The sequence below is a fragment of the Manis pentadactyla genome, chromosome 5, assembly GCF_030020395.1.
Source record: "Manis pentadactyla isolate mManPen7 chromosome 5, mManPen7.hap1, whole genome shotgun sequence".
In the NCBI taxonomy this organism is placed as follows: Eukaryota; Metazoa; Chordata; class Mammalia; order Pholidota; family Manidae; genus Manis; species Manis pentadactyla.
This window is the reverse complement of record NC_080023.1, coordinates 154750263-154777009: the sequence shown is the minus strand read 5'-3', so window position 1 is coordinate 154777009 and position 26747 is coordinate 154750263. Positions and strand designations below refer to the sequence as shown.

General features: G+C 35.9%; 1 protein-coding gene across 5 annotated transcripts in view; it reads right to left on the bottom strand.

Moving 5' to 3' along the window:
• Positions 1-26747, bottom strand: part of CBFA2T2 (CBFA2/RUNX1 partner transcriptional co-repressor 2) — a 179465-nt gene that overhangs the window by 80918 nt on the left and 71800 nt on the right. Inside the window, exon 1 of one of the 5 annotated variants that reach the window (XM_036902542.2) lies at positions 23465-23782. The exons of the other annotated variants lie outside the window; for them this stretch is intronic. The gene's annotated coding sequence lies outside the window, so the exon portion shown is untranslated. Of the gene's footprint in view, positions 1-23464; positions 23783-26747 lie in introns of those variants that run through there. 5 annotated transcript variants of the gene reach the window in all.

Here is a 26747-nt window from a genome sequence, read left to right as displayed (position 1 = left end):
ATATTATTGAAGTAATTACACCTGTTTCTTTTCTTAATTAAGCTCCTAGAAAATTATATATATATATATGGCCCCTATTTGTGGCTTGCATATTTCACTTGAACAGCTCTGATGTAGGAAAATGATATAGTGATTTAAAAAACATGGCCTCTGAATTCAGACAGATCAGAATTCAATCTGAGAGGTTCTGCTAGTTTTCTAGCTCTTTGGTAGTGTGAATAGCTCAACCTGAGTCTCATTTCCTTGTTTATAACATTCAGTCAATACTGTCCAGCTGCCAGGGTTGCTGTTGACAATTAAATGAAATAAAAATAGGACCTAGCACAGACCCCATGCCATAGAAACAAATTCATGTTTTTTGTTGCAAGGGAAATCTGGACAATAATGACATCACACTGTTCCGGCTGAGCAATTAAAAGTTGAGTTTGGGTTTATTCTTCCCTGTTCAGAATGTTAGCTCAAAACAAAGAGAATTCACTTAACTGGTCATTTTATGGGCTTAAATCTTTGAAGACTGTAAGGTGTATACGTAAACGAGATGCTTTATTACAACGCATCTGGCAAAAGGGGGTATCAGATAAATATCCCCACAACAGATAAAGACTAGGGGAGGTATCCCCTCAGCCTCCTTGTGCTCTTTGTGCCTAGCTGGACTTCTCACATTTGACTTCCAACTGTGAAGCTCTATGTTAGATCCATTCATCTGAGCATTACCCACAGCCCCAAATTGTCCTGTGTTGTTTTTCACCATCTTGAAGTTTCAGCTCTTGTTTAACCTACACGTTTTACATTTACACCTTTGAAGTTTCCGCCACAAACTTGCTTTTTACTTGTTTTTATTATAAAATGAATGGTCTTCAGTGTAATCAAAAGCTTTTTTATGAAGGAAAGGGATTTACTTATAGAAACGGTTATGTTTTCTTCTCCTTTCAGCTCCTTAATGTAGAACTATTCCTGCATCATGGGACCACCTATTTGATTAGGCTTATTACTCTTAAATAAACTTTTGTTCTTTATAATAAACCAAGGAGCAAAGAAAAGATAATGCAGTTTAAGTCTTTCAAACAGGTCAGAAATAAAGGAGCAAGAAATATCATGAGCTGAATGGCAATGCTACCATTTTGATAAAACAAAAGAAACCAAATACATATATACTTGCACCAACTTTCTAATTACAGAAAATACTTCAGAATGTTCATTTTTTCTTCCATACATTTATTAGTTTAATTAAAACTTGAACAAAGCTAAAACACAGATGAACAATGCATATTTTAAATTAAAATATCATCAAAAAATAAGTTGAGTCTGTATGTCTACGCTGAGTTGAAGTTTTAATTGTCCCTTATCAATGGGAAGACTCAATGACTCACTCTAAATTCCTGACTTCATCACTATCAAAAATTTCTAATACAATTTAAACTATGTGAATGAAACAACACTTGGAACAAATGGTCCAGATGTGAGCATGTGCCTCTCATTTGCCTTGGGACAGAAATTCTGAGTTAAGATTAATGGCTTTTAATGCCAAAATGGCCCAGACATAACAAGTTAATATGAAATACATGTAAAATGATTCAACTTTTGGTCATGGAAACATGTTTCCATACATGTCTACTTAAGGAAGGTAATTAAAACAAATTTCAATCAACAAAGGCAAAGAGTGTTAAGCAGTGAAGTTTAAATTTAGATAGACTCAATTCTAGGAGGCTAGTCTATAAACTTTTAAGAAAGCTGGCACACAAGTGAAGCTTCCAAACTAGGACAATCTAGGATTCCTGTGCCCTAACCATGAACCTTCTAAGGAAAAGAAAAATATAGAGTCAAAATAAGAACCTCTGTGGGATCACAGGACTTTTTTCTGATTTAGAGCTGCCCTTCTATCTTTACTTCCCATTATGAATCCCCTTGGCTCTTCATGTTCTAACCAAAGTATTTTTGATTATTTAGAGGCTATACTATAAAGGATCTTAAGGTTTTATCTATTTTGAATTCATAACCAACAGAGAAATCTGCTATAGAATATGAGTGGCTTTCATGAATCCAGCCTTTACTTAAAACTTGGCTTAAGGAAAGACTGGTTCAGCAGGTTCATTGCTTTGGGCAAAGAACCAACATCAGTAGGAAACTGAGTTTATTCATCTCTAAAATAAGGGATAACTGATAACTAATTAATCATAATGTTGATAGAATTACATGAGCATATACTGGCAGTCCTTTTGCACACTGTAAAGTGCAATTCCCATTAATTAGCTACATTTTTAGGGGACTGGGGAGAATGATCAAATACAGACTGGTATGCAAAGGACAAAAGGATTAAATCTGTATTTCAATAGCCAACCATGAAGAGTAACCATGCTTTTCTTCTATTGTTAAACTTTTCTCCTAAACTTAACTTTCAATTTAACCATGGCCAAGGTTTTAAAATCAATTTCTCTACATTTCCTCAGCCAGTGTGTTGTCATTCTGCCAAAACATAACAAAATGGGGTGGTGAATTTTGAGAGAAAATAAGAACATATCCCCAGTTCAAACTCCAGGCTTTCTAGATCATGTATATGCTTATTAGTTTCTATTAGTTACAGTACCTTATTTCTAATGTACTAGGAAAAAAATGCAGAAATAAATGTACTTTGAAGTACCAACATGCAATTAGTGGGGTTAAAAATTATTTCCCTGCCAGAAAAACATTCATACCATTTGACTGTATGCCCTCACTCCAGAGAATCTGTCCTTAAGAAAATAACTCAAGGGAAAAAGCAATTTATACCACAATGGTTAATTAAATGGTAGGACTGCTTGTCAGTGTGAACTGTGAAGGCATTAAAAATTATAATTATGAAGGCTACTCAAAGCTTGGGTAAATGCATACAATATAAAACATGTGGGGGAGAAGCCTCCTACAGAAATGATATATGTGGTATGATTATAATTATTTATAAAAAATAGATACCTATAGTCACAGTATGGAAAGGAACATGAAAATGGAATTGAGGACCTGGTGGGGTAACAGGTAAATACCAATTTTCTTGAATCTTTTTGGAACATTGTTTATGAAACATTTTCATTTGCTGTCTCACTAAATTTTCTGTTCTATAGAAGAATTGTATAAGACACCCACTGGGCTGCCAAGCATTCCTAACATGTTAAGTCTTTCTTCATAAACAAGCAGTATGATCTAGTTACAGTGACCTCATTTTTGAAACCAAAATTTTGACAAGTGGTTAGGGTCAGGAAACAATGGGACATTTTATTTGAAATGGGAATTATTACAGAGAAACCAAAATTTGAAAGTCATAAGTCCTAGACCCCATTCCTTCTCCACCTGAGCAGTATAGATGGGTAAAAACATGCTCTTAATTTTGACCGACTTTTCCCAGTAACTTGGTTTTATGACCAAAGGTATGTCAGTTAACCTGTCATAACCTCATTGTGAGTATAAAGGACATCATTTTTTGGTATACAGTAAAGGCTTAAACAAATAAGCAGAACTAAAACAGTGGTACACTATCTATGTAAAATAGGCAACTATGAATAATACCTCTCTCTCCAACCTGCTTTGTCATCAGGAAAAGAAGATGATCCTAATCTAAACCACAAACTATTTTACAAAACATAGCATCATGATCACCCACTATTACTATACTCCTACTAAAAAGTGAGCTGAAGAAGCTGGCTAGAGTTTACCTAAAGGGCTAAGGGAGAAATCATCTAATGCAAAAATGCCACTTAAACCTAATGACAAAGATGAGATTATGCCATTAAGAGGGGAAACAGAGAGCAAGTACATAATTAAATGCATGGTATAGTTGGTACAAGAAGGGGTACAGAAAAGTGCTTCCAGCATTCTGAGAAGCTGTCCTCTGGGAGTGAAAGTGCTGAAGATGAATGCATACTACAGTAGATCTCCCTGCAGAAAGATTACATCTAGTGAAATGGCTTCTAAATGCACTGCTGGTAGAGACTTGGTAACCACCTAAACCCAGACAAGGTGACTCAGGACTTAAATATACCCAACCAACATCCCTCTACTATTTAAATTCAACAAATAATACATTCTCAAAATTGTAGGTAACTTTATCCTTTTTAGAAACAAAGTGATTAAAAAATATTTACTTAAGAACAACCTAAGACAGGCACAGTTGCAGGGGGGCCATCAGGTGAGAAATTGGGGATCAACAGAGGTGAGGCTTAGAACCTCACCCCCCCTGTTCTGAGAGAAATCTTCTGCATACGTGGATGTTTTATTGCCCTTGTCTAGCTTGGATTAACACATAGTCTACAGGCACACACCTGATCATCTACATTTGCTCTCTTACAACACTAAACTGTGTTTTCTACCTTTATCTTGTATCTACCTACCACTTCAGCATTTTATTAAAAATAATAATAATAAAGAGAGAATTGTGGTATCCACATATAAATCAAGTATAAAAACCAAATGAGTATTCATATTTGAACTGTTTATAGTTCATAATGCATGAGCAAAACCAAAAGTTTCTGTGATGACTGCCCTTGTACTGTTCACTATGTAACTTATTCATTATGTAAGAATTTGTTCTCCATGTAAGAACTTGTTTGTTATGCCTCAGAAGATTGGAGACTGACGAAAATTAGGCTTGGGGTGGATTAATGATTGTGCATTGAGCATTGACTCCCCTATACAGAATTTTATTGTCATTAACAACCATTTGATCAATAAATATGAGAGATGCCCTCACAAAAAAAAAAAAAAAAAAAAAAAAAGGATAGCCTTTCAATGGTAAAATAAATAAGTAACCGGGTTGTAATGTATAGTATAAGGAATATAGTCAAGATATTGTAACAGCTTGGTAGGGTGATAGCTGGAACCTAGAATTATGTATATAAATGTTTTATCACTGTGTTGTACACTTGAAACTAATGTAATGTAATACTGTGCGTCAACTACCCTTCAATAAAAAATAATTACTTTTTAAAAAAAAATATTTACTTAATATAAAATACTAAGACTTTCCATATAAACATACACTTAACCCAGAAAGAAAGAAGTAACACCCTGAAACCTCATCAAACATAGTATTTTAATTATTGGTTCATAAAAATAATTTTATCTCTCCAAATTAAGTTTATAATTAGTTGAAGACCTTTTAGCTAGAAAGCAATTTGTCAGTCTGTCCAGACAAAGAAAATGAGGCCCAGAGGATATGGGACTTGGGCTATGGCCCTGAGAAAATGCCCCTTACCATGTGGCTAGAACAACTTTACTCTAATGACTGAACTGAAACAACTGATTTCTCAAATTAGTATAATAATGTTCTTGAATAAAGGATTGGCAGATGGTACCAATTTGATACCAATCTAATTGGTACATTAGATTAGAAACAATCTAATGTAAATAATGGTATGTGATGAAAACAAAGCAGATTCTGGGTCTGCTTCCCCAATGAAATGATAAAAACTTTTAAAAAGCTTTAACATAATGTAAAGGGAAAGAGCAGGAAATAATACATTCATGGAAACGTAAAAAGTATACACATTCATAGGCAAAACTGGAAGGGAATGTGGAAAAAAGAAGTAGATTTTAATAAAAGATGGTGCTGTCATTACTAAAGAAGCTGCCTTGATGATTCATTTAATCCATCATCACTGAAAGGCTAACATGACCTGAGCATTGTACTAAGTACTCAGAATACAAAAATGAAGCTGCAATTCTAACCCTCAAAGGAGTTCACAGTGTAGCTGAGTGATAAAAGCTAAAGGAGGAGACCTCAAATAGACTAAGAGTAGGGACACATAACAAAAGGGAAGTATTTAGCTTAATCTTATAAAAACAATAAAGTCGTGTTACTTTCATCTAAGATCCTGTTTTGTTCATGGCAGTACTGAGAAATCAGTTAAAATGATGACTCTTGTCCACTAAATGAAAAGTATACCCAAATACACTAATGCATCTGCAACCAAACCCAGGTATGTCTATACAGATGCCAAGTTACAAGTGTCTCATATAGATACTGCACTCAGCCTACGTCTTAGTTCACCGCCTTGCAAATTTTAAGGCTAACATTTCATTTCATGTTTGAGAACTGGGAACAGATGGCCTACACTGCAAAAACTCTCCCAAGAACTAATTTTTACCAATCACATGTGGTTAAAATTAAAACCCAGATTTATACCTACAGATTAGTGAGCAACAGAAACCCTCATAATGACTTGAGAATTATTCAGTGTGACAGCTATTTGTACCACTATCAAATGTGAGTTTTAAAACATAGGCTAACACCTCTGGTTCCTCTGGTTTAAAACACAACAAAAACAAAAACAAAAAAGACAAAGAACCCAAGTTACAATGCTCATCATAGGTCTAAAACAAGTCTTTGCAAATAAATTTTTAGAAGGCGAATAATACTTAGAAACTACATAACTGACAAAAAAACCATAGACATACATACCTACTCATTCCAGTGTTCACACTGGATATTGTGGCTTCTGGACATATCTTCATTAAAAAACAAAACCAAAAAATTGTGGTGGTATCTGTATGCTCCAGATGAGTCCTACCCAAATGGTAAGAAATGTCACCTTCTTGGGTGATATTTTTAATGCTTCTGTCATCTACTATATAATAAAGAACATCAAAAAACTTCTGTTCACATCACAAGGCCCCAAATACTTAACTGGTTCATTTTTGTTTCAGAAAAGGCCAACTTCTACCTCTCAAGTTGTAAGCCCCTTGAAAGTTAGGACCATGTCTGTCTTGATCACTTCTGTATTCTTGGTGCCAAGTCCAATGGACAGAACATAGAACACTTGATTCTTGTTTAATTTTAAAAAATATGTCTAGGTAAACGTTTAGGTATTTCTTATTCTGTATACACTAATAATAAAAACTATTAGGTTAAAAAACAATCAGGATGGGAAATTAGGACTAGAACTTCAACTCTGATTTAAGTCTAAATAAAAACAAGGTAAAGTTGGCTTTGCTTTTTTTCTAATGGGGGAAAACCCAAAGCATTCTTCTATCTTAAAAGTATCTTTAATTACTTAAAAGTAATTTGTTTCATGCCTTTACATATATATACTTTATTTTAAACACAAAAGAAAAATTACACTGTGTGGTAATATTACTCTGCAACTTTTCATTTAAAATACACAATATGTATAGTCCCAATTTTGAAAAGGTTTTAAAAATTCAAGAATATCCGTGCATTAGAAAAAAATAAAACAAAACAGGGATTGACACCAGGAAGTTATTTGTATGATAATGTTAAGGATATAGAATAGTCAAAACAATCCCAAAAAAGAACAAAGTTAGAGGACAACTACTAAATGGCAAGTGATTTTTAGTAAAGATGCCAAATCAACTTAATGGGGAAAGAAAAGTCTTTCAACAAATATTGCTGGAACTGGATATCCAAGTGGAAAAAATTAATCTTAATCCTACGTTACTCCATCCACAAAAACTAATTCAAGATGTACTGTAGACTAATACCCATAACCAAAGTTTCTAGAAAAAGAATAGGAGAATATCTTTATGATCTTATGGTAAGCAAAGAATTCTTGAACAGGTGACCAAAAAGCACAAACATGAAGTTTTTTTAAGTTGATAAATCAGATTTTGTGAAAATTAAGGTTTTCTGCTGATCAAAAGACACTATTAATAAAATGGACAGATGGGCTATAGATTAGAAACCACAGCTCATATATCTAACAAAGGACTCATCTAGAATGTATACAGAACTCTGACAAATGAACAATAAAAAACACAACTTCATTTTTGCAAATGAGATTTGAACAGAAGTCACTCAGATGGAACAGATTAATATATCTTCATAAAAGAAGATACAGAAATGCCCAATGCATACAAGTGGTCAACATCATTAATAATCAAGCAAATGGAAATAAAATCACAATAAGCTACCATCACACACTGAAATAGCTAAAATAAAAAAGACTGACTAAATGTTGAGTATATAGCATATACAGAACTCATACATCACTTGTAAGAATTTGAATTCAGAATGGTACAACCACCTGGATTTTTGGAGAGCTGTTAGCAGTTGTCTACAAAGTTAAACACACATCTAACCAATGACTGAATAAATCCACCTCACAAGAAATTACAACATATGTTCACAAAAAACCACAGGAATGTTTATAGCAGCCTTAGTCATAATGGCCAAAAACTGCAAACAACCCCAATGTCCATCAACAGGTGAATAAACTGAGTTATGTCCATACAATGGAATACGACCATATTAAAAAGAAATGATCCACTGATTCACACAAGCACATATATGAAACTCAAAAACACAAAAGCCAGACACAAAAGAATAAACACAGTGTGATCACATTTACATGAAATGGAAATACAGGGAAAGAAATAAGTATTTGATGCAGAAGGTAAGCAGGAATTTTCTGGTAAATTTAAGTGTTCCAAATTTTGCTTAAGCCTATGGTTATATGGTTATACAACTATAAAGAACTCACTGGATTGAAAACAATATGTAGGCATTTTATGTTAATTATATATATTTCTAAAAATCAGCACAAAAGGATCCCACCACCTATTCTATTGCTCCTTTCTAAGGGTACTTTCTATGTGTAGATGTTATAGTATCTTCTTGGCATGTGAAAATCACTCAGGCTATTTCTATAAATCAGATCTCTGTACAACAGCTATGAAAGGGTCTTTTTTCAAATCTTCTGTACAGCCTATGCCATCCTTCAGACTTCCTGCAGTATTTCATCTTGAAGGGTGAGCTTGAAAATCAGACCAGCACTCTTGCATCCTGACTGACCAGCATTCATTTCTAATCAATAACAGGATGTGGGAATGGTGCCAGGGCCTTGTGCCAAAGTAACAATTTTTCTCCTATTCAAGAGCAAAAGCCTTCTTAAGCTCCAAGTCATCCAAACAGTGAAAATGACATCTGGAAATACGTTGCAATGCCATGTGTTGGGCCCCTTTAGATGATAGCTCCAAGGCATTGCAAGCAGAGGGTTGCTGTGCCAGCCTCATGGGGCACTACAGAGTACAGCAACTCTACAACCTTGCAATATGGAGAAAGTGCTAAAAGCTCAAAGGGAAAGTAGTAGCAAATGGATGCAAGCAGAAATTCATTTAATAAAATTCCCATGATTATGGTTCATTTTACAAATAAACAGGAATTGTTTATCTCATTCCCATATTCAACTTAGGCCCCAATTCTCTATTTGTTCATAGCCTTGATTTCTCAACTCTAGCATTTTCCTGGAATCTGTTTTTAAAAAACTAATACTCCCCAGGAAACTAATGCTCAATGTAAGCAAATCAATCACATAAATTGCCTTAGAAAACATTACAAAATTTCAGAGATGTGGGAAAATTTTAATTAGGTATAAAACACCAAATTAGTCACCTATAAAGAAAAAAAAATGGGGTTGGGGAAAGGGCCATTTACTTTGGCTATATGTTTCTGCAACTGTTTGTATTATTATTCTATTAACTTGAGATATTATGATCTTATTTGTACTATTCAACCGTTTGTTTTAACGATGACTAAAAAGTGACCAACTGATAACGAAGGAAAATGGATTTAAAAGCCTTTCTTCAGATACCCATGAACGTATACACCTTTTCTCAATCCATACCCCTAATGAAGCAGGTTTCCAATTTACCCAAGATTCGAATTGCCCAAGACTTTCTTACTGAGAGGGTAAGACACAAAGCAACTACAGTAGTAACAGCTACCACTACTCCCCATTTCTACTTACTCATTTGTAAATGATAAAATGACATTTATTTATTACATGCAAACAATGGTGCTGAGCACTCTAAAATATTTTATTTACACACCACCACCAAGACAATGGAAGGTACCATCACCAACACTTACTTTACTCAATGAGAAACTAAGGATCAGGGAAATTAAATCATGCCCAAGTCATACAGCTAAGAAGACATGACAGCTCTGTTGGACTCCAGAGCCCATACCTACAGCAAAAGACATCTAAACTGAATGATACTGGAAGAGTGAATTATTATAGGACTCAATGAGGTTTGTACATCTTGACAAAGAATTTAATAAGAAAAAAAGAAATGAACATTGATCTTAGCACAGACTTCATATTCTTCTACAGTTCCCATCTTTCTTCACAGATTTGTGAAGGTGAATGTAGAGACTATAGGACAAATGGGCCTTGGAAAGTTAGTAGAAGCTATTACATAGGATCCCATTTATGTCAAGTGACCATCAGAGAGGCTTCTGACAGAGCCGACCCACTCTGTCAAATGAATGGGCTTACGGAATAAGAAAAAAACGAATCAAGATTTTGAAAATGTTGGCTCTACACGAAGATCATCCTCTTCTTCCTAGAATATAGCTCCTCAAAATTAACAATCCAAGTTTTTTCCTTCACCATTTAAAAAAATCCAGGTACCTTTAGAAAAATGGATGAAAAGAACATATTGGCACAAATATAAAGGGTCAACAGCCATCACTACTCATTGAAATGGCTATTTTAACAATGACACCCTAAAACATACCCAGGTATTCTGTATTCTGTATCTTCCAAGAGAGGCTGAAGGATACAGACAGATCAAAACCAACTAGAAAATAAAATCTCTTTGGCAAACATTCCAGTGACGCAATTAGCACCTACTCCATTCATCTGTTAAGATAGCTCATTCTTATTTTGGCATTGAACTAAAACTGGTATAGGGAAGATGGAATAAACAAGGCAATAAATGAACTGGGAAAAGTACCAACTATGGGATCGCATGGACAACCCCTCATTACAGAATATAAGTCCTACTGTTGAAGCACACTATACATTTGGAATAGTTTAACTTACATTCCTTCCTTCAAATCCTGTGATTCTTCAAGTGTGAGCAGAAATATGAATATGCTGTAGCGAAAGGCTACAGCTGCAGCTTGCAGATGTCAGGCTGTTAGCTCTGTGATCAGCAACCATGCTGTCTGCCTAGCTGGCTTCCCTCCTGGTTACCCCCTCATCAGCCAGCACTACGGCTGTGCCTGGAGGACTGAGAGAGGTTCTCCTGGCAAAGGAAGACAACCTTATCTGGGAACTGACAGTCATTATAGAAATTTCTCTTCAAGATTCTATATTCTTGACTCTTAATGGCCAACCCCAGGAAAAAATGCTGATATGATGATGACGTCTCAGGTTTCTCCTCCATAAAAATAAAAACACTACCACATGGTTTTTATTTCCTATCCCTGGGGGGCTGTTATGAGGATAAAAAGCTTTGAAAATTAAAAGCACAATGCAAATATAAGGCTATATTATAGTGGGGATTGAATCCAAACAACATAAATGGAAGGTAGATGGGCACTTTGGCAGGGCAGATAACCATGTCTGCCATCAGAGCAAACTCCTAAGTTCCAATATCTACTTGCATACTAAGAGGAGATCTCTGATAGAAATTAAACAGGCATAAAGCATATAAAACAGGCTATGCTCTCTCTCTAAATTGCCCTGCCTTCACTGTCTCAGGCACTTCAGAAACTACTTTAGACTCCAACTCAAACCTCCCCTCTTCAATAGCTCTCCCAGATACTCCTCAACTGCACCCTGACAGAATTAAATTCTCCCGTCTGCACTCTCATAGCCATTACAAACACCTGCATGATAGCATGTCATACTGTACCACCTATAATTTTTGTGCCTGTCTACATGAGTACATGCAAGTTCCTTGAGCTCTTCATTTCTATAACCACAGCACCCACCTAGCATGTAGACTATAACTTTTTCCTAATTCTAGTTAACTAACTAAAAAGCAGTACAGAAAGGTTTCTATACCTTTTCTGTTAAGGCTGAACTTCCCAAGCTGTGTGCCAAGAAACACTGAAGAGGTATGAAAAATTATGTGTGTACTGAGATACGGATTTCCTCAGCCTTGGGTGGCCAATCAGAATTTATCAATTTATCTGTGTGCTACGATGTGAAGAGGATGGAAAATAGTATACAAACCGGTAGTGAAGATTTAATTTTTTAAAATGTTGAATTAACAGAAGTAGGGTTAAATGATACACAAATGGTGACATCAACTGAAGTATCAAGAAAAAAATACAATAACTAGAATAACTGCTTCACATACTGTTCACTAGAAAATAAATGTTTCAGAACACTGCCATCAGGTAAAGCATCATATCCTGAAAGAGAAAAATAACACAGCCACCTCACATAGCAGTCAGTCTGTGTAAACACCATATGGTCTGCTAATTTAATCAAAAAGAATCCCAGAATTTACTTTTTCATCCTGAAGATTAAATTGACAATAAAGTTGCTAGAAATATTTTAGAAATTAATTTGCCACCCCAAAATGTCTAATAAAATATACAGTACTCAAGCTTATTCCCCCTTTTAAAATCTCCCTTTGAAAGCACAAAAACCGTTCCTAAAACTCATTAAAAACAACTGATCAGCTCAGACTTTTCATTTGCATTTGTATTTTGAAACCAATCATTACTTTGCACCACCTCCCTCCACCCTCCAAGTGCAAACCCTCTGGCTCTCTCTACTGCACCAACAGATGAAATCCAGACCTTCAACATCTCTTGCCTAGACTACAGTTACATCTCAAAATGGTCTCCCTGACTCTAAGATTGCCCCCATGAAATTCACTTTTTGCCCAGAAGCCTCCATCATCAAAAACTCCAAGTCACAATTCCCTTTTAAAACAAAATAGAATTGTTAAGAGTCTTGATCCGATTTTCTACAGGATAAAATCTATGCTCCTGAATAGCACAGAATAACCTATTCTTGACTACCTCTCCAATCTTACTATCCTCCATGTTCGACCTCATACTTTACAGGAATTCTTCTCTCCATATTCACCAGGCTTTTATTCATACACGAAAAACTGACCTGAGTATTTGTGGCACACCTTCCTTGATTCACTATGCTAAGGTAGAAGACTCTCCTGGGTATGTATCTCTAACCAGATGATGAAAACAAGGTAAAAACCCAAGGATTTTCTTTTCAGTTTTAGCTACAAGGTCAGAGCAGGGCTGAATAGAAGCAGCTTCATTCCACTTAGAATCCCTTTCCAAATTCCTTGGCTCTTGATCCTCTGCTGGTTTTAAGGACTGCCTTTTTAATCTGTCTTTTATTGTATGCTAGCCACCTCAAAACCCATTTGGATAAAGAGGAATGGTAGAGCAAAAAGACCTTGCAAATCGTTTTTAGAGAAGAGTGTATTTTTGTTACTAAATAGCATTAATAAAAATACATAGAAACATAAATAATATTAAAATTTTGTTAGTTCCCTACTATAAATGAGTAATTCACATGTACCTTTCCATGCTAACCAAGACTTAACACTTCTTTAAACCTTACTCCAAATTCTTTGCCTCCTGTTTGGTGATTTCCAGCCTATGCACAAAAAAATAAATGCAATTATCATTTAACTAGGCAGAGTCAAGATTGTACCCCAGAACTATAAGGCACTATCAGCCTCAATCTTCATCATAATACGTACTTGAAAGGTGAGCAGCATTATGTGCCACATAAAGTACTGAACCTTTTGTATCCATCATCTCTGGGCATTCTCAATATCATCTTTTCAATAGGAATCCTCCTTAACTATCCTTTATATACCTTTCTCAGTTTAACCTGGGTCTTCCTGAACCCTTAATCTCCATGACGGCAAGGTCTTTGCTTTATTCACCAATGTAAATTCAATGCCTCTAACAGTGCATAGCACACAGTGGGCACTTAATAGACATTTAAATGAATGATGACTAACAACGAGAACAGATGTGACTGTTATTTGAAAGCACTTTTCCCTCTCTTAACATTCAATCTACCAACAGGTTCAGAAAAATCAATCTACCTCAAAACATACCAAATCACCTCTCCCATCTTCCCCTGCCACGAACCTAATCCAAACTTACCATTTTTACTTTCTGGTATTGCTTTCACCATGCCACCATACAATTCTTTCCCTACACCTGTAGTGATCTTTATAAAGTCTAAGTCAGATCACATTACAACCCCACTGAGAACCCTTCAAAGGTACCCATCACTCTTAGAATAAAATCCAAATTCCTCACCTTGGCTTATAGGGCTCTTACAGGAACTGTCTCCTATCTAACTTCTCTACCCTCTTTTCTTCATTCACTATAACTACACTGGACATTTTCCTATTCATTGAAGATTATCACGCTCACTCCCACTATAGGGCCTTTGCACTGCTTTTCTCTGTCCGGACTATTCTTCTTTCTGATATCTACTAGGCCACTTACTGTCATGCAGACAACAACTCAGTTTACTTCCTCAGACAGCCTAGATCAACCTTTCACTATTATACCCTCTTTTTTTTGTTAATGGTATCTATTATAGCTCAGTACTTTATTTCTTTTATACAAACTTAAAAACCATTCTTAAAAAAAATTCTCAAACTTGCAAGAATAGTACATAAGAATCCCCTTGATACCATTCACCCGAATTCACTAATAGACCTGTTTCTCTGTATCATTGTCTATCTACCCATCCACTCACTCTATCTACCTACCAAACCAGAGGGTAAGCTAAAGACAGTGTATCTCCCTTACCATTAAATATGTCAGTATGTAATTGTTAAGAGGTAGGGTATTCGCTTACAGTTACAAAAGTAATTATTATTAATGCCATACTACTATTTGATCTACAGACCTTATTCTAAAATGTATATGGAAGAGCAAACCTCAGGGGTCTCCTAGGATCAGGATAAACTGAAAAGGCTCATCACTTTATTAGGCAATGGAATACCACTCAGCAATAAAAACAAACATTAAGGAGAATGGGTGAAATTGGTGAAGGGGATATAAAGGTACAAACTTCCAATTATAAAAAAATTAGTCATGGGGATAAAAGTACAGCATTGGAAATACTGTCATTGTCAATAATATTGTAATTTATTTGTATGTTGACAGATATAATTACACTTATTGTGGTAAGCATTTAGCAATGTATATGATCGCTGAATCACCATGTTGTACATCTGAAACCAATATAATATTATAGATCAACTCTGTTTTAAAAAACAATTGAAATATGCAACATGGATGAATGTCAAATATATTATGGTAAGTGAAAGCTAGACATGAGGCTATATACCGTATGATTCCACTTATATGACATTCTGGAAAAGGCAAACTACAGGAACAGAGAAAAGACAAGTGTTTGCCAGGGGCCAGACAAGTGTTTGTGGGGGAGGAGGACTGACTATAAAATGGCACAAGGGAACTTTTTGGAGGTGATGAACATGTTCTATACCTTGACTTTGGTGGTGGCTATGTGACTGTACATGTTTGTCAGAATTCATAGAACCACACCTAAAAAGGTGAATTTTCCTGTATATAAATTGCACCTCAATTAATCTAATTTTTAAAAAGTGATTAAGGAGATAAAATAAAATAATGAAAATAAAACCCAGGTCTTTTTAAAGCATATTTGTAAAGAATTTAGTAAAATCTCTAGAAAGGAAATACCAAGGACATTTTTAAGAGCTTATAAGATGAGAGTTAAAAAAATGAAGAATTATTACATGACAGAGCTGAGGAAATCACCTAGGATACAGTATAAAGACATAAGATAAAAAATACAAAAGAAAAGATAGGAATGGAAAATAGCATAAAATGGTCCAATATATATCTAGCAATAATTCTGGAAAGAGATGAGAGCAAATGAGTGTAGACAAAAGAAACACTATTCAAAGAGATCATAGACAAGATTTTTCCAGAACTGAAGACCTGAAGCTTCAGATTAAAAGAGTATACAAAGTCCTTAGCACCACAAATAAATCCACACACAATGTTGACCTCAACACTGTATAACTGCAGAACACCAAAGCCAAAAAATAAAATCTTAAAAACAACCAGAAAGAAAAACATGTAAATGACAAAGGAATAAAAATCCAACTTGACTGGAAGCAGAATTCACATCTCCAGAGCAGAAATCACTATTTCAAGTGATGATGGAAAGTAACTGTCAGTCGTTACCTTCTAACCTCAGCTAACCATCATTCAAATAAAGGTGAAATAAAGATATTTTTGGACCAAGAAAAAGAATTTGCCACTCACAGACTGTTTCTCTTAAGAATTATTAACAGATGTACTTTGGCAGGAAGGAAAATTAGCCTAGAAGGAAAAATTACAATAAAGAGGAAATATGAGCAAATAATTTGATAAATATATTGGTAAACCTAAGTTAATATTGGCTGCAAAAAAATTTGTTTTTTTTGACTAGGGGTGAGTATAAAACACAAAGTGGGAACAAAATCCTAGACAGTAGTAATATATTGAGAAGTTGCTGGATTTGAAGTGTTTCAAGATTTGTTAAAAAAAAAAATGGTATGAATTAATGTTTTAGACTTCAAGTACACATACAGAAATTTTAAGAATTATTATCAAAATGATGGAAATGTAATAGCAAACAAAAAGAAATACATAAAACATTTTTCTATCTGGGGAAGAAACTAAAAGGAAAATAAAAAACCTAAAGTGATACCAGCAAGTCCAAATACAGTAGTTACCATTCCATATAAACAGACCAAAGTTACCCAGTGAAAGAATATTTTTAGACTGAATTTGAACAAAAAAATCCAAGTAGTTGATATTCATAACTCATATCTAAACCATAATGATACTGAAAGGTTAAGAAAAAATGATGAGAAAAGGCAAATGGCTAACTTTGTCAAACATTAGCACAGTCAAAAGGGATGTGTCCAAACTAAAGTTCAAAATAAATAATTTTATAGACTTAGGAAAAAAAAGGCAAATGGCTTAGCACTATTAATATTGGAGAAAACAGGCTTCTGAATTCAAAAATCACTACTGGGGACCAAAAAAGGTCATTATCTAAATGATAAAGGAATGATTCATTAGGAAAATGTAATACTCCTAAACAAAATATGTATCCAACAACACAGATTCAAAAACTAAATTTTGACACAACTGCAAAGAGAAATGGAAAACACATAATCACAGGGAAAGTTTTAACACATCTTTCTTAAAAACTGGTAAGATTGTTGTGATATAGGTTGATGAGTATTAACAGTATATTCGAACAACACAATCAACAAATTTTACATACATGAAAATATTCATTAGGCAGTGAGAGATGATTCTGGAGCTCAAAAGAGAAATATGATTTAAAGACATATATTTGGGGTGGTAAATATACAGGTTTATTTTGTACATGTATTTGTATAGATGTGGGTAAAGCCACCGGAAGATGAGATTGCAGAATGCAATTAAAGGGTATTAAGCAATCACCCTCAAAAGCAGAAAATACGTAGTATGGAATATCCTCTAATATCTATCTTCCAACTAACCTACTATTTTCATTTGTCCAGATAAGTGTATGTGTTGATTTGTATATGTAAAATATGAGAAATAAAGCTGTACCTTATAGAAACACACCAAAATATTTGTACTAGAGTGTTTGAAATTGACTCCAGAAAACAAATCACTGTTTCTCCTGCCCTTCCTCCAGACACACTTTAAAAAGATGAAAAGTATTCCCTTGACGGAAAAAAAAAACACTTTCATTTTATTCACTTTCCAACATAAAGACAGAAAATAACATTTCTAGATCAATTACACCAGGTCTGGTATCCTCCTCCTCCTCTTCTAGACGTTACTGAAGAGCAGGGCTGGGATGGAGTGAGGCACATGAGGTCTAGAATTAAAATGCAGGGCTTACCCTGGGAGTGAGTGCCTCAAATTTTTTGCAGAGGTACCTCATTTGCCTCACCCTAGTCCCAGCCCTGTTGAAGAATCTCTACCAAAATGCTGTTTGGGCAATCAAAGCACACGTGGCTATTTGTCATGCTTTTCTACTTGGGGCAACAGAAGCATGCTTTGCTTTCGAAAAGGTGGTTCCCATTCAAGAACAAAAAAAAGCTACTATCAGCTTCATCATGGCATTAGCCCCAGGAATGGTACAGAACAATTTACCTCGTTACAAAGGATGAACAGAAAATTAATCTCTATATTTCTCTTTAAACAGACCACTAAAGGAAAACCCCATTCTTCAAGAACACTGAAAAGAAAAAGCACTTAGAACACACGCTTACACCTCACGATAATATCTATAGCAATTTTGTGCTTACAATCAGTACCAACGTTCACTACTCCAAACTTCAAATGAAAACATACTTTACTTAGAATCAGAAGACTCAGTCTCAAATCACAACTCTCCCCTTTTCTGAGCTCTCTGTCCTTCCATTTCTCTACTTAAATGAGGGAGCAAATGAGAAAGCTCTCAGAAGACTTCAAAAACTACAAATCCTAACCTGTTCTAAATGCAATGACACTGCTTTAGCTGGAGACTCACCTTCATTGGAACTGCCAGGGGCTCTTCAAATTCTAGGACCTTTTTAAACTTCAAATTCCAGAAGAGAAAGATAAAGAAGAAAAGGATAAACAAAAGAAACGCAAAAGGACATTTCCCCAGCAGAATAGCCATTAAGTTCCGTAACTATTTATGATGTAAGTGTGAACCATTAGTAAATAACTTAATCTGAAATGTACAACTCAAGATTTTACTCTAAGACTGGGTTGCATTGCTAAATACTCAGCAAACAGATCTTAGTCAATTACCTCCCCCTTGACTTTTCCAGGCTATTTACTAACAAAGGCTACCAGGACCAGATCGCTTCACTGATAACTGATATGGGTAGAGACTTTGTCAAGGTCATCATCAGGAGCCAGTAACAATTTCAATAGGATTTTAAACCTGGCAAACTGTTTGAGATTACAATCTTGATTTAGACCAATAACCAAAACAGAACACTTAGTTTATTTACTGATGGGGGAAGAAAGTTTAGGACACCAACCTCCTCGCTGTGCTATTTATCCTAATAAACCGAACAACCACTTGTGCAAACACAGAAGGCAGACAACGAAATGATGCAAAATTAAAGAATTTAATGAATTCAAATTGCACATAGTTTTCATGCAATTAGAAAGTGTTGTCATTTTAAACTAGGCTCCCTTTCGTAACATACTGCCCACCCTGATTAAATTTAATAAACCAAAAAGCAAATGACCAAAATTTCTGTCTCCCCACCCCCACTCTAGGGTCCTACTGCCCCATGCGCTACTTGCTTGAATGTTATGGGTGTGGTATGAAGTAGTTAAAGCAGTGACTAAAATTTTCCATAAAAGCCCATCCAAAGTCTACAAGCTCTACTAGTAACTCAGAAACAGATTCCTCTCCAGACATTTGGAAGATTTACTATTCCACTTAAGGCTTTCTGGGGTTTTTTACATTTAGTATTTAGGTAGGTGGTGGTAAGGGGGAGAAAGAGGGTGTAATTAGTTTTGCTTGTAAAACGTTCATCACAGTTGTAGTGCCAACTGAGCTATACAGCCTATTGGGGGTCTAATAGATTTCAGGGTATTATAGTTTGAGTAATAGAGGTGGGGGTTGTGGTGGAAATCAATAAATGGCTACTACTTCTTTGCACAGACCCATATGGAAGTAATCAGGCGCAAGGGTGGCAGCTGGGGCCAATAACAGTCACCTGCAGTTGAGGGACATGGGGGTTTCAGATGGGTTTTTAATGCTAATTTCCTACAGAAACAATGAGCTAGAAAGAGCAGAGTAACAGACGAAGCCGGATGAAGAGAGACCAGCCAGAACAATGGCTGCACCTGGTGCTGGGAGCAGAGGGACAGAGCCGGCACGCGCCCGCCGGCAGCAGAGGGCACATCTGTCACCCTCCAAGTGGCCCATCCCCCAGCTCTTCCAGCCGGGTAAGTAATGCAAGGTCCCTAAACATTAACAGCTTGCCACACAGCAACAGGTTTGAGTTTTTAAAGCTGCTGCATTCTCTACACGCACCCTTCTCCATGACTAAAAATTAGTCTAAGAAAGCAGGATTGGTCTGAAGAGACTTACTGAAAATCTGCAAAAAACATATTCTTACTAAGAATTTTAGTTATTGTGATTACTGTTTAGGGGAGACTAAGAAAAATCACATGGAAAGATAAATCTCACTAAGTATTAATGCAGCAAGTATCATGCTTATTACCTTCTAACATATTTCTTAGAACCTACAGTAACAGCCACTTTTACTCCCATTTTACAGGTGAGAAAACTGGGGCTCAGAGGTGAAGGGTAATGAGCTCATAGTTTACACAGCCTTTATACCAAAAACTACAAACAACCTTTTCACTGCCTTTCCTTCACCCAACTAACATAACCAAATGAAAATATATATTCTATTTACTTCAGATCTCCAGCTCTGAAAAGCAATTACAGATCTATGTACATGTACAGTCTATTCAGAACTGCACCCCACCTCACCAGGCATCTCTAACAAGCTGCTCAGGACTGAATGATAACAGGATTTCCACTAGCTGCTGCTTTAAACAAAGCACAAAGAGTTGCTTCTGCAGTTTTTGGCATGCTTTAGAAAAGTAAATCCATATGCATTTTAAGTTTCCCAGCATAAACGTGACACCACATTGGTCTTAAAACTTAAACAATGTTTGGAAAGCCCATCAGCCAGTGAGAATAAAGAAACCAGGTATAGTGGGTTGTTTTTCTGCGAGACACAGCTACCACTAGTTCCTATATTTGACTTGAACTTGTAGGGAAAACTAAACAACCCACACAGTCCATCATAGTAGAAACCTTTTAAATTAGAGCTTCTGGTATAAATCACAAGTTTAAAAAAGGGGTACGGGTATTTGTATATATAAAGATAGGTAAGAATCTCAGAAGTAATCACTCTTGGATTTGGAACGATAGCAACAGCTAGGCATAACTGAAAACATAGCAGACATTAACACTGTACGTATTTGACCAAGTCTGATTTAAGACACTGGGGTCTAATGGAAAGTAAACCTTCCCATCCACCATGCTTCTTCCAAACATTAGGAGCCAAATTCTTCCTGTCCTTCTAAATTCTGATAAAATGCTACCTCTTCCATGACGATTTTCGGATTGCCTGTGTTAGCAGTAATTTCCAGGACTTAACCAATTTTGTGCATTTGTGTACATTTTATCTCTTCTATGAAACTATCCCTTATCATATTATCACACAACAGGAAATCAGAAAATGTTTGTAAAATTAATGTCCTCAAAACTCAGAAGATAATTTCAGTCCAAGCTCAGCCACCACCTAGGGTATTAAACTCTGGATCTGGCAGACTTTATACCACTCCACTACCCTTTCCTCAGCTTTCCTTATCTACAAAATAATGTGTTTCACTATATAATCCTTAAGATCCTTTACAATCCTAACACTTTTCATAGGCTATTAATCACTGGGGACTTACGAGCATTTCTAGCAGAGTGGCCTTAAAATAAGACTAACCAACTTTCAGATCCACTTGAATGCTTCCAGTTGTGTATAAAATATAAAATATGTTCATTTCAAAATTTAAAAAAACTTTCTTGATGTTCAAAAGATGCAATTTAAAGATCATTATCCTTATCTCCAGTTTACTGATGTTATTACATTAAATACCTTCATTCCAACATGGTGGCCCTTTACTATGAAAAAATTCCTTGGTTGGGTCATTCCCGAAAGCCAGTTTAGAAGGTTTTCCCTTTTCATACCAGTAAAGCTTCTCAGTATATGCTTTCATAGTGTTCAGAAAGTACTATGATTTTCTCCAGTATTGAACCCAAAGGTATCTTGGTTGATTACCTCAGTAATGAGACTCTCCTGAATTGACTTCTAATCAGTCACCTTTATGTGCAGTCACTGGATCTTTCCATCTTAAAATGCATATTATTTATCATTTTTTATGCTTCTTAAAACCCTAGCACCAGAAGAATTCCTACTATGGACATACAACAGCAATACGCAAATCTTTTTTAGGCCCTTCACAGTAGACCCAGCCTACACTACACACATCAGCATTAAGTCCTTTTCTCCCTACTCAACCTAAGAGCATGCCTCCTAGGGGGCAATGAAAGTGCTTCCTTACTTGAAGGAGTATCATGTAAATTCAATATAAACACTATATATATCCTCTCAAAAGTTCAGACAAGACCCCCAAAGATGCTGAACACTACACCTATCAAAACAAAAACTCAAAAACTCTTTTAATCATCTAGTCAATTTGGTCTAAGAGAATATCTATTCAAAAGTTCATTTAAAAAGTCTCCCTGCTTCACCTCAAGAAACTGACTCAAAACTGAAGGAAGAAACTCAATAGTTATTACTCAACTGACTTAAGTGAAGGTTGAAGAACTTTAAGGAATAAAAGCATATTTTTAAGTTATTTGAAAACTAGTACAATTTTTCATGGAAAAAAAATACAATTTAAACAGTGGTATCACAAAGCAGTGTAATTTAGTACCTCATTCCTGTTTGTTAACTTTTTCAAAGTTCTGTTCAAAATAATATAACAGGTTCATTTGCATGACAATACTTAGAATGCTTTCCAAATAATTTATAATCTTAACAAGACTTAACAAGATACCACGTAACATCTGTAATAGATATAGGTAAGTTGGGGAGGTAGCTACAGTGAGAGGAACGTGCCCTGAAAACTAGAGTTATAGACAAGACCCATTCTTAGCCCAAGAGTTTGAAGTTAAAAATGCAAAGGGTTTAAGAAGCAATGAACATCTAGAAACTTCTAAAACTAACTTGTATGCCTTCTATGTGCCAGTTTCCCCAATAATGACATGAGACAGGAAGTATACACAACAGAGACTCAAAGAGAATAAGTATCTTGCTTCAGATTAGAGAACTAGTGAAAAAATGGCTGTATAGTATGTGTTAACTCAAACCCACACTCTTTCCATAGTTGTCTGGATTTGGAGGCCTGGAAAACATGAATACAAAGTATAGAAATAGCAAGATCTAATTTATGAATCACAGACAAGAACCATAGAACACAGTAGCTATGCGCATGTTAATTTACTGTATCACAAAACTACTCCAAACTCACAATTCAAGTCAGATTTGTTGATGTTACTTGCTTATTTTGTACATAGGAAGCCAATGGAACTAAACAGCATGGGGGTAAATGTAATGAAGGAAAACGGAGCTAAATACATTAAAATTAAAAGATACTTAGTTTTACTATAATATCCTTTATTTATAGTTCACCTAAATACACTGGAAAAATCTGACAGTAAGAAAGAATATTTAATGAGCTATTTTTCTAACAGCCTCTTTGTATTATGCACACTAACAGAAAAAAAATTTCCTCAGAACATTACAGAAAGACTCAATGTGGAATAAATACCTTATAGAAATATCTGTGGGACTACTTTCCTAGCCAGAATTCATGTTACATCTAATTAAAGTTTCCATTAAAAAAAGCAGGGCATTCAAATATAAAGGTAGTAACTGAAAAATGTTACAGAAATACGAACAAAATGAAGCACAAAAACAACAGAGTAGCTAAAGGCTGAACTCATATCAAAAAACATTCATATCATCATAATCTGAAACAAGTAAAAAGCTTTGAAAGGGAGAAAATTGCCCACTTTAGCCCCAAAAGCTATAATTAAAATTTACTTACCCGAAAGTGCCCAGATTATGACAATCCAGATTCTAATATATAGAATTTATTTGAAATAGATACAAAAATGCTCCTCTTTTCCTCCTAATCTTCAAAGCCCAATCTGAGACCAGCCTTCCTCCTTCTTTCATTAGCTGGACATGTGTCAGCTCTCTCACATCTGCGATTTCTCACTGACTAGAGCTGCCTGTCCCATTCCAGGGAAACACAGATGGATCCCAGATGGGAAGGTCCTGCCAAACAGACCAGCTCTTCACCTTGCCAGAATCCCCAGATACAGTCAGTCAGTCTCTCTCTCTCCTTCTCCTTCCTCCTGCTCCCTCTCCCTCCACTACCCTTCCAACCCTCCCTGTTACCAGGGCTCTTTGCCAGCTGATGTCACTAAGTACACACCTCCCAGTGGCTCCTGGCCAATCTGACATTAACTTGTTAAATACGTGTAATTTGTTTATGGCTGACAATAACAGCAAGGATATTGTGCAAAACCTATCTGTGCAAGTCCCTAGTGGAATAACATGTAGAGACATACATAGACACAGAGACTCATATTTTTGGGAACATTCAATTACTATTTAAAGTCCTACATATTGTCTGGTTTCTGCTATTGTTTAATAGCTTCTGCTCTTTGAGCCAGTTTTTAAATGCTACATGTGACAAATTCCTTCTTAAATGAATTATTAAATATCTGCTTTGAACTGTAACTGGATGAAAAATGTAAAGTTGCAAGTTAATTTGGGGAATATAAACAGAAATGTATGTAAATGATTCACACAAGCTGCCTCTCAGATCCAGACTTGGTAGCACTGCAAAACTGGCACGTGATTAAAATAAGACAATGCAGGCAACATGGTTCTGATGCTGTAAAGATTAGCAATGAAAGATGGGGACACAATGCAAAAATTGTTTTAAAACAAGGCAAATAGGAATGTGAGAAATAACAATGTTTAGCATCAAAGGAACTGCTAATTCAAGTTTTAACAATTAACAGCCAAAATAAAAAACATTTTTAGAAATAAAAGAATACGGAGAGGACTAAACTGCTGAAGGTCAGAGTTTAACCGCTTATACCTCCAAATACCTAGCATATCATAGCTGCTAAGTCAATTTCTGCTAAATGAAAATTGATCATTTTCTGATTTTGTACTTCAGTTTTATTAAGATATTACTATTGGGGGTAAACTGGGTGAAGGATTCACTGGACCTCCCTATACATTTTTCTTGCAACTTCCTATGAATTTACATTTTAAAATAAACAGTTTTTAAAAGGTTGGGGGGCCGGGAAGGCATGGCTGCTTTCTAGGTCACAACACATGGACACATCCTACACTGAAATCTCCATGAATGTAGATTAGGAATGAAAGATCCTCCATACACATAATCAAACAGGTGTGGCTACAATTCTCTAACCCTTAATCTTCTATTACACTTGGGTATCTGGAATCTGTAAATAATTTGTCATGGCAATTTTTGGCAAATAGGAAGATAGACCATTTCTGTCAAGGGCAACTTAATGACTAGGTTTCAGGTCTTCAGTTCTTCCCAGTGGTGGTGGTAATAAAAGCAAACCACAGCATGCTGAGTGCTCACAAAGTATCAGACTGCTTCAATTGTCTGAACCCTCACAAAGATGCTATTTTACAGGGACTCCAAGGTAGGTGTTATCATTCTCAATGTTACAGCTAAGGAAAGTAAGGCACTTTACAGAGTTAAGTAACTTGGTTACTTAACGCAACAGCTAGTTAAGTGTGAGCACCAGGTAGTCTAGATCCACAGCCAGAGCACTATTGTCTAGTAGGAAAATGAGTCCAAAGATGCTACTGGCTGTCCTAGATCACTGGCTCTGGGAGAAGCCAGCCACCATGCCGTGAAGACACTCAAACAGCCCTAAGAAGTCTACATGGTCAGGAACTGAAAATCTCTTACCAGTGCCAGCATCAAGTTGCTCCCATACCTACCCAGTACCATCTACCATCTAGCTAAACTACCTCAGAATTCTGACCCATAGGAACTGCAAGAGAAAATACTTGTTATTTAAAGAGGAAAAAATGATTTTTGTTTCACTTCCAGCACCCAGATTATGGATCCTAAATATCATTTCCCACTAAAAGGAAGCAGGGTTCTTTAGGAAAACAGCTGACTCCAGGTATAGGGCAGGAAATGTATGAAACTTGCCATACCAGAAAGCAGTTATCAGAGTCTTTTGGAGTTGTGTCCAAGTCCAAGGGACTTAGGAGTCAATCTGAAGAGGCTCCCCCTAAAATGGGTTAATTTAAGCATTAATAAAAAATAGAAATTGCAATGGATTTAAATAGAGCAAAACATTTAAATTCATGAGTTCATAATGGTACATATAAAAACTTGATCACCTTGAGCAGACAGTTCTCCAAAGAAGAAATTCAGATGGCCAACAGACACATGAAAAGATGCTCCACATCGCTAGTTATCAGAGAAATGCAAATTAAAACCACAATGAGATATTACCTCACACCAGTAAGGATGGCTACCATCCAAAAGACAAACAACAAATGTTGGCGAGGTTGTAGAGAAAGGGGAACCCTCCTACACTGCTGGTGAGAATGTAAGTTAGTTCAACCATTGTGGAAAGCAGTATGGAGGTTCCTCAAAATGCTCAAAATAAACATACCATTTGACCCAGGAATTCCACTTCTAGGAATTTACCCTAAGAATGCAGCAGCCCAGTTTGAAAAAGACAGATGCACCCCTGTTTATTGCAGCACTATTTACAATAGCCAAGAAATGGAAGCAACCTAAGTGTCCATCAGTAGATGAATGGATAAAGAAGATGTGGTACATATACACAATGGAGTATTATTCAGCCATAAGAAGAAAACAAATCCTACCATTTGCAACAACATGGATGGAGCTAGAGGGTATTATGCTCAGTGAAATAAGCCAGGCAGAGAAAGACAAGTACCAGATGGTTTCACTCATATGTGGAGTATAAGAACAAAGAAAAACTGAAGGAACAAAACAGCAGCAGAATCATAGAACCCAAGAATGGACTAACAGTTACCAAAGGGAAAGGGACTGGGGAGGATGGGAGGGAAGGGAGGGATAAGGGCAGGGAAGAAGAAAGGGGGTATTATGATTAGCATGTATAATGTGGGGGGGGCATAGAGAGGGCTGTGCAACACAGAGAAGACAAGTAGTGATTCTACAACATCTTACTACGCTGATGGACAGTGACTGTAATGGGGTTTGTGGGGGGAACTTGGTGAAGGGGGTACCCTAATACACTGTTCTTCATGTCATCATACATTAA